Source organism: Dermacentor andersoni, chromosome 3 (genome assembly GCF_023375885.2).
Source record: "Dermacentor andersoni chromosome 3, qqDerAnde1_hic_scaffold, whole genome shotgun sequence".
In the NCBI taxonomy this organism is placed as follows: domain Eukaryota; kingdom Metazoa; phylum Arthropoda; class Arachnida; order Ixodida; family Ixodidae; genus Dermacentor; species Dermacentor andersoni.
In genome coordinates, this window is record NC_092816.1 from 55568540 (window position 1) to 55578571 (window position 10032).

The 10032-nt window shown below is 46.9% G+C and overlaps 2 pseudogenes; both read left to right on the forward strand.

The window, feature by feature from the left end:
* Positions 1–955: 955 nt before the first annotated feature.
* LOC129388035 (probable ATP-dependent RNA helicase DDX5 pseudogene) lies at positions 956–2515 on the forward strand (annotated as a pseudogene).
* Positions 2516–7128: 4613 nt separating this feature from the next.
* On the forward strand, positions 7129–8688 carry LOC129387771 (probable ATP-dependent RNA helicase DDX5 pseudogene; annotated as a pseudogene).
* Positions 8689–10032: the final 1344 nt, after the last annotated feature.

A 10032-nucleotide genomic window follows, 5' to 3' on the forward strand; every position in this document is an offset into this window, starting at 1 on the left:
TGATTAAATAAGCCTCATTAATAATCTATTCATGCAGAGAACATCGTCCTAACATCACTAAATAAACCTGCACATTAAAGTAAATGTTTTAAAAGTAATAAATTACGCAAACGTCGTACGACAGGGCGGCTTCGCATACGTCAGAAACGTGTGTGTGCGAAATGAGAAAATGGGAAGTATGTTTTCGCACTCTATGGCATGTCCCACTAACGAGTTTCCGGCGTCATATATTTTTTGCAGTATTGGGACGCATGTTTCCAGAAAAGAACGCCGCTAAATCAAGCGGCGCCACCATCGGGACTATACGCTTAGCGTGGTCTGTGCTTGCGGTTGTCTGCTAGGTAGCAGTGTGTATACGTGCACGGCGTGAGTATCTTGGAATACCAGTTCAGTGGTGGTAGCGCACTCATAGTAACCTTTAGACGCCCCTATTTGACGATGAACTGTAGCTTTTAGCTTTCAGATACCATGTGTGTGCGCTGTAATACATTTCTTGTCTGTGTCTGCAGCTCGCATTGCCTCTTGCCACGCCCGCTCCGTTGGCCATAGATCTTTCAGCTTTGTTGCCCCCAGCGCATAAAGCGTATATCACGTAGGACGTTTGATCTCATTCTCAAGAAATGAAGTGTTTGGTGCGAGGGTTTAGCTCATCCACCGACTCTTACTTACTAGCGAATATCATGCTCGATTTTATTCATATAAATCACGATGTTTTCATTTCAACCAGCATCCCACGGCATGACAAGGCGGTTCTCGGTCCCTTTAACACAAACATTCAGCGTGAAATGGGCTCTGCTGTGAATTTTCTTCCTTTATTTATTTTATCCAGCAATTAAAGCCTGTTCCGATAACGTATTTTGCTTTTCCGACCTCATTATTTTTGTTTTTCTTGATTTAGATGCAGATGTAAATTCTTGGTCTATTGTTACCACTCAGTGGGTATGCGCCGCAGTCTATGACGTCATCATCATCAACAACAACGCTCCAACAACGACCGCCGGGCCCGTACGCCGCCGACGCCGAAATCGTAGAAGACATTCTGTTGAAGGCGGGGAACGAAATGATGTGGTTCTGGCCACCACCACCGCGTCTAGCGAGACCCCAAGGAGACTTTCTCGAGAATAGGTTTTACGTTTTGCATAATTCAGCCAATAACTACCGGAACAGCCAGGTTGGGTGGTTTTTACGCAAGCCTGACTGGACAAAGATCAGGCTGCAGCCGTTGGAGAAGAACCTGTACGTAGGGCACCCTGCCACGACAAGCCGGTCGATGGCCAAAGTGAACGCCTACAGAAACGTCAACGGCATATCGGTGAAAGGGAACAACGTCCCGAAGCCCATCCTTGCTCTGGAAGAGTCCAACTTCCCGGACTTCATCGTCAAGAGCATCGAGGCCTCACGCGACCACGCTTCGCCCACGTGCATCGAGGCACACTGCTGGCCCATCGCCCTCATGTGCAGAAACTTTCTGGGCATCACGCAGACGGGATCACACAAGTCGCTGGCCTACCTCGTGCCGGCAGTAATCCACGTCAGCCGGCAGCCGCCCCTGCAACATGGAGATGGGCCCATCGCCGTCGTGCTGGCTCCGACACGAGAGCTGGCCAAGCAGATTCACAAGTTAGCCTTAGAATTGGGTGGGCACGCTGCATTGCGAAGCGTGTGCGCCTCGAGCGGGGAGCCCAAGGAAGGTCAGTACGACGAGCTGAAGAGGGGCTGCCACATCTGCGTGGCCACGCCTCGACGCCTCATCAACTTCCTCGAAGAAGGCAAGCTGAATCTGCACCGCTGCACGTACCTCGTGCTGGACGAGGTAGACCGCATGCTGGCAACGGGTTTCAAGCCCCATGTCATCAAGGTTGCCGAGCTCTGCCGGCCGGACCACCAGACGATAATGTGGGTCACATCCTGGCAAAACGAGCTTAGGCCCTTTGTCGACGACGTGCTCCACGACTACATCGAAATCGAGTTCGGGATGGCACAGCTACCCGCTGAAGATAGCGTGGTTATGACTGTCGACGTTTGCCAGGAGGAAGAGAAGGAAACGAAGCTAGCCCAGCTCTTGGACGACGGGCTCAAGGAGAAGTCAAAGAAAGCCGTTGTATTCACCGACACGAAGAGGAAGGCAGACGAGCTTGCGTGGAAACTGCGAGTCCGTGGCTGGTCTGCCATTGGCCTTCACGGCATGAAGACGAAAAAGGAGCGCGACTGGATCGTTTCCATGTTCCGGACTGGTGCGTCAAATGTGCTCGTGACGACGGACAAGGTCGCGCATGACTTGCTCCTCGAGAACGTGTGCTTGGTGGTGAACTACGACTGCCCGGACTGCCCGGAGCTCTACACGCATAGGTCGAGCCACGTCTCGCGCTCAGGCGAACCAGCCGTGGTTCACACGTTCATCATTCCGGCCCAGCAGATGTATGCCGCAAAACTGATAGCAATTCTGGAGGAGGCCAAGCAGCCCGTTAAACCGGAGCTGTACAGTATGGCAAAGAAAGCTCGTGGTAAGCAATGACGCGTTTAACACCGGCGGTAGACAAGGTGCCCGGGGTGACGGCGACCCAAGGAGTGAACTCGGTGTCTTGAAGAAAGCTTTTAAAATTGCCAGCCTTTGCTTAACTAGTGCTAGAGGCAGCAGTCTTTTTGCTTAGTCTATGCGAAGTGAAAATTATATAACTGTATATAAACTTCAGTCTATTGGTTTTAATTCTAATGTTTATCATCTGTAATAATTGAAAGATTGTCCACTAAACTAAATAACAAAATTGAATTTGTGCCGAAGTGGGTTGGAGTTTTCTCATAAAATAATTTTCCCGGACATGGGAGTATATGCTTCTTAAACATGATAAAAAAAAAACTGTGCAGTACCTGCCAGTGCTGTCACGAATACCGCAGTTAAGTATTTCTGCAATCGTTCCAGTAAAATTACACTTTTGTTTTAAAAAAATTTCTGCTCCTTCCTTTTATTCCACAACATCCCCTCCAATATTCAAATACATAGCTACCACTTAAGCGGCTGCAGACGAATCAATAGTGATAGCTTGTGACTGCGAATTGGTTTTATTGTCACGTATTGACTCTCGATTTTGTTCCTTAGTTAAATGGCGGAAACCACTATGGGAGACCGGCCAGCAGTCTGGCGGTGGAAAGACCGTTACTATCGTTAATTTTTCTAGGGAAAAAATTTGAAACCTTTATTAAATATGTGAATTAAAATGTCTACTGCTGCAGATATCAAGGCTCAAATATTTAAATATTGCAGTAAACGTTATGTGAGCACAAAAAGTAAACAATTTTAGCAAGGAATCATTTTTTGTCTCGCAGAATGTTGCAGAGGGGCTCAGAGACGTTAACGTTCCTGTGGCTATAATCTAGCACGGTAGTGCCAAAGGAAAGAATTGCCGGTGGTGTCGAATTCAAGACAAATTATCGGAAGGGATCTTCTGAAGAGCTTTGAATAATGAACGGAGACATCGATAAAGGAAGTCAAGAGATTCACTGTCACTGCACGTAGAACACACATGTGATATAGCCAGGTCAGGCCTGTGAAGGAAAAAGTTCAGTGGGGGCACTCCGCATCGTAGTCTCGTAAAACAAGATCGCGTGACCATTAAACACGCGAACACCAATAATACCTTCAGAAACACGAAAAGAATTATTTCAGAGACATTGTGTAGTGATTTACAAAGATAATCGGCATACGAAATCTTAGTAACAAGATTTGTGCCTTATGGCAACCCTTCAATGCAAATTCATATTGACGATGCGCCCTTCCTTTACAGATAACCGGCGACGTTATTGCTATTAGCAATGTATCTTATGACTGGACGGTAATTATTGATTACATGTTTGATATTGTTCAGTATTATGAATAATATGAAAGGGGGTGCATAACCAGCAACACATACCGAGTGACCAAAGTTTGCACCAAAAGGTTAATTGAAGAGCAGTAAATATCCAGTGGCAGATATCCAGCGATCGTAATTTGCGTAAATGGGTAATGTAAACATTTCCCGGTAATGTTTCCCGTCCATCGACGGAGACCTGCACCCGCCGTGGTTTCTCCGTGGCTAGGGTGTTGGGCTCCCAAGCACGAGGTCGTCTGATCAAATCCCGGGGAAGGCGGCCGCTTTTCGGAAGCGGGGGGGGGGGGGGGGGGGGGGGCAGGTATTTACACTGCCTCAGCGTAAATACCGTGTAAGTAGTTTCTACTGTTTGTGTCTTTCCACACGTAACAATATCTTTACCAAGTGAAGTCTCTCGTCAGACCGACCGAAACATCTACGGGATTCATTCACCGCAGGAATTCTACCATGTGGTAACATACGTGCCTTACTTGTACTCTCTCACTGCTTCTTTGGCTCGGCGATTTTCTGAAAGCAATGGGAAGAGCTTCAAGCTTCTGTAGCTGCCTCCAGCAAAAATGAAGTACTTGAGCCATTTTGTGTTTGCTGTTCTTGCTGAAGAACTCCAAGGCTTTTACTGCATCGCAAATTTCAAGCGAGCAGGCTTCTCTTGGTACGAGATGTGGTACAACGAAACTGGGGATACCCGCCGTGGTTGCTCAGTGGCTGTTGTATTGGGCTGCTGAGTGCGAGGTTGCGGAATCGAATCTTGGCCACGGCGGCCGCATTTCGATGGGGGCGAAATGCGAATACACCCGCGTGCTTAGATTTAAGTGCACGTTAAAGAACACCAGGTGGTCGAAATTTCCGGAGTCCTCCACTACGGCGTGCCTCATAATCATAAAATGGTTTTGGCACGTAAAAACCATAATTTATTTTTAAACTGGGGACGCTTCAGAAATAACTTACTGTGAACCTCTGCTTCTGATCAAGACATTTTTCCGCGCTTGTGCGAAAGCTCTGGTCTTGCCAGTTACCACCTGGACTGTCGATCGCTGCTTCAGTACAATGAGGAGAGTAAAAACCTGGCTACACCCAACAATGACAAATTGCAGGCTGCATGTCCTTTGCATGTTGAATGTGCGCAGAGAGCGTGTAATGAAACACAAGAATGACTTTAAAACTCGTGTCATCACGATATTTGCCCAGAAAAACTCGAGGTGTCTGCAGCTGCTATTGAAGGAAGACTGACTGACTGCAGTTGTATATATTGGTCAACATATTGTGCAGTGTGCTGGTGATCAGTTCACATGAGTTGAGAACCTTCGCACAACGAAATTGATCACTCTTTTCACCAAGTGATAGTGCCTTCTCGCATTTTGCTTAAGTTTAGTTCGTTGGTCAATAATAAAATTCAATGTAACTTCTCCAAGCCCGGCACTAATTTGCTGTTTCTAATTTTGGTTTCATGTGTGCAGTTCAGACCGCAAATAATGCATCTTTGGTGCTCACCTACCTCGCCTCAACCCCCACCCCACCACCCAACGAATGCACGCCCCCTCCGCCTGCAAAAAATTTCTGCGAACCTCTCTGTTGCGCGGTAGCAACTCGGCGCACTCTCGCATTGCGTGGCCAGAACAGTCATGTCGCGCGCGACATTCAGTTTGTTCGGAAATGCACGCCGCGGACACAAGACTGTACGTGCGCTTTGGTCTGCTGTTCATTAGGGGATGCCATTATCGTAGATGTCGAAAATTGGAATGTATCTCGTCGAATGTCGCGTTCTCGCAGATTAAATTTCGCTATTTCAGATTTCTTCCGTTTACATTTTTTGAAGGGGTTTCCTAATGTAGGCGTTTCATATACGATGTATATAATGTTTTCACACTATTTCATTCCTTAGTTACTAATAGGACGTAAAAACTCGCTATAATAAATACCAGTACAAAAAAGCGACGATAACGAAAGCAAATAAGGACTTTCTTTGTCAGACTTTCTCCGACACGCATGGCATTAGGCAAAACACACACAGGAAGGGGACACTATGTATAATGCTTCTGTATTGGGGATCCCGTCATTATTTACATGATTTGTGAGGAAGGCGTGACTCGCACAACTATAAACAGCGTGAAAAAACACAAAATAGACGGGACATTCGCAATAATGGTGGCCGCGAGGCTCTCGTTTCATCTTTATATAAGGATAAGGAAGCCAATTGGCGGTTAATTACAACGAAATTATTAAGCCTAACGAATATTAACCTAATTAGGCTCTGAAGAGAAATTTAGAGTAAAATATTGTCTCATCAATAATTATTAAGGGCACTCGTGATTAAATAAGCCTCATTAATAATCTATTCATGCAGAGAACATCGTCCTAACATCACTAAATAAACCTGCACATTAAAGTAAATGTTTTAAAAGTAATAAATTACGCAAACGTCGTACGACAGGGCGGCTTCGCATACGTCAGAAACGTGTGTGTGCGAAATGAGAAAATGGGAAGTATGTTTTCGCACTCTATGGCATGTCCCACTAACGAGTTTCCGGCGTCATATATTTTTTGCAGTATTGGGACGCATGTTTCCAGAAAAGAACGCCGCTAAATCAAGCGGCGCCACCATCGGGACTATACGCTTAGCGTGGTCTGTGCTTGCGGTTGTCTGCTAGGTAGCAGTGTGTATACGTGCACGGCGTGAGTATCTTGGAATACCAGTTCAGTGGTGGTAGCGCACTCATAGTAACCTTTAGACGCCCCTATTTGACGATGAACTGTAGCTTTTAGCTTTCAGATACCATGTGTGTGCGCTGTAATACATTTCTTGTCTGTGTCTGCAGCTCGCATTGCCTCTTGCCACGCCCGCTCCGTTGGCCATAGATCTTTCAGCTTTGTTGCCCCCAGCGCATAAAGCGTATATCACGTAGGACGTTTGATCTCATTCTCAAGAAATGAAGTGTTTGGTGCGAGGGTTTAGCTCATCCACCGACTCTTACTTACTAGCGAATATCATGCTCGATTTTATTCATATAAATCACGATGTTTTCATTTCAACCAGCATCCCACGGCATGACAAGGCGGTTCTCGGTCCCTTTAACACAAACATTCAGCGTGAAATGGGCTCTGCTGTGAATTTTCTTCCTTTATTTATTTTATCCAGCAATTAAAGCCTGTTCCGATAACGTATTTTGCTTTTCCGACCTCATTATTTTTGTTTTTCTTGATTTAGATGCAGATGTAAATTCTTGGTCTATTGTTACCACTCAGTGGGTATGCGCCGCAGTCTATGACGTCATCATCATCAACAACAACGCTCCAACAACGACCGCCGGGCCCGTACGCCGCCGACGCCGAAATCGTAGAAGACATTCTGTTGAAGGCGGGGAACGAAATGATGTGGTTCTGGCCACCACCACCGCGTCTAGCGAGACCCCAAGGAGACTTTCTCGAGAATAGGTTTTACGTTTTGCATAATTCAGCCAATAACTACCGGAACAGCCAGGTTGGGTGGTTTTTACGCAAGCCTGACTGGACAAAGATCAGGCTGCAGCCGTTGGAGAAGAACCTGTACGTAGGGCACCCTGCCACGACAAGCCGGTCGATGGCCAAAGTGAACGCCTACAGAAACGTCAACGGCATATCGGTGAAAGGGAACAACGTCCCGAAGCCCATCCTTGCTCTGGAAGAGTCCAACTTCCCGGACTTCATCGTCAAGAGCATCGAGGCCTCACGCGACCACGCTTCGCCCACGTGCATCGAGGCACACTGCTGGCCCATCGCCCTCATGTGCAGAAACTTTCTGGGCATCACGCAGACGGGATCACACAAGTCGCTGGCCTACCTCGTGCCGGCAGTAATCCACGTCAGCCGGCAGCCGCCCCTGCAACATGGAGATGGGCCCATCGCCGTCGTGCTGGCTCCGACACGAGAGCTGGCCAAGCAGATTCACAAGTTAGCCTTAGAATTGGGTGGGCACGCTGCATTGCGAAGCGTGTGCGCCTCGAGCGGGGAGCCCAAGGAAGGTCAGTACGACGAGCTGAAGAGGGGCTGCCACATCTGCGTGGCCACGCCTCGACGCCTCATCAACTTCCTCGAAGAAGGCAAGCTGAATCTGCACCGCTGCACGTACCTCGTGCTGGACGAGGTAGACCGCATGCTGGCAACGGGTTTCAAGCCCCATGTCATCAAGGTTGCCGAGCTCTGCCGGCCGGACCACCAGACGATAATGTGGGTCACATCCTGGCAAAACGAGCTTAGGCCCTTTGTCGACGACGTGCTCCACGACTACATCGAAATCGAGTTCGGGATGGCACAGCTACCCGCTGAAGATAGCGTGGTTATGACTGTCGACGTTTGCCAGGAGGAAGAGAAGGAAACGAAGCTAGCCCAGCTCTTGGACGACGGGCTCAAGGAGAAGTCAAAGAAAGCCGTTGTATTCACCGACACGAAGAGGAAGGCAGACGAGCTTGCGTGGAAACTGCGAGTCCGTGGCTGGTCTGCCATTGGCCTTCACGGCATGAAGACGAAAAAGGAGCGCGACTGGATCGTTTCCATGTTCCGGACTGGTGCGTCAAATGTGCTCGTGACGACGGACAAGGTCGCGCATGACTTGCTCCTCGAGAACGTGTGCTTGGTGGTGAACTACGACTGCCCGGACTGCCCGGAGCTCTACACGCATAGGTCGAGCCACGTCTCGCGCTCAGGCGAACCAGCCGTGGTTCACACGTTCATCATTCCGGCCCAGCAGATGTATGCCGCAAAACTGATAGCAATTCTGGAGGAGGCCAAGCAGCCCGTTAAACCGGAGCTGTACAGTATGGCAAAGAAAGCTCGTGGTAAGCAATGACGCGTTTAACACCGGCGGTAGACAAGGTGCCCGGGGTGACGGCGACCCAAGGAGTGAACTCGGTGTCTTGAAGAAAGCTTTTAAAATTGCCAGCCTTTGCTTAACTAGTGCTAGAGGCAGCAGTCTTTTTGCTTAGTCTATGCGAAGTGAAAATTATATAACTGTATATAAACTTCAGTCTATTGGTTTTAATTCTAATGTTTATCATCTGTAATAATTGAAAGATTGTCCACTAAACTAAATAACAAAATTGAATTTGTGCCGAAGTGGGTTGGAGTTTTCTCATAAAATAATTTTCCCGGACATGGGAGTATATGCTTCTTAAACATGATAAAAAAAAAACTGTGCAGTACCTGCCAGTGCTGTCACGAATACCGCAGTTAAGTATTTCTGCAATCGTTCCAGTAAAATTACACTTTTGTTTTAAAAAAATTTCTGCTCCTTCCTTTTATTCCACAACATCCCCTCCAATATTCAAATACATAGCTACCACTTAAGCGGCTGCAGACGAATCAATAGTGATAGCTTGTGACTGCGAATTGGTTTTATTGTCACGTATTGACTCTCGATTTTGTTCCTTAGTTAAATGGCGGAAACCACTATGGGAGACCGGCCAGCAGTCTGGCGGTGGAAAGACCGTTACTATCGTTAATTTTTCTAGGGAAAAAATTTGAAACCTTTATTAAATATGTGAATTAAAATGTCTACTGCTGCAGATATCAAGGCTCAAATATTTAAATATTGCAGTAAACGTTATGTGAGCACAAAAAGTAAACAATTTTAGCAAGGAATCATTTTTTGTCTCGCAGAATGTTGCAGAGGGGCTCAGAGACGTTAACGTTCCTGTGGCTATAATCTAGCACGGTAGTGCCAAAGGAAAGAATTGCCGGTGGTGTCGAATTCAAGACAAATTATCGGAAGGGATCTTCTGAAGAGCTTTGAATAATGAACGGAGACATCGATAAAGGAAGTCAAGAGATTCACTGTCACTGCACGTAGAACACACATGTGATATAGCCAGGTCAGGCCTGTGAAGGAAAAAGTTCAGTGGGGGCACTCCGCATCGTAGTCTCGTAAAACAAGATCGCGTGACCATTAAACACGCGAACACCAATAATACCTTCAGAAACACGAAAAGAATTATTTCAGAGACATTGTGTAGTGATTTACAAAGATAATCGGCATACGAAATCTTAGTAACAAGATTTGTGCCTTATGGCAACCCTTCAATGCAAATTCATATTGACGATGCGCCCTTCCTTTACAGATAACCGGCGACGTTATTGCTATTAGCAATGTATCTTATGACTGGACGGTAATTATTGATTACATGTTTGATATTGT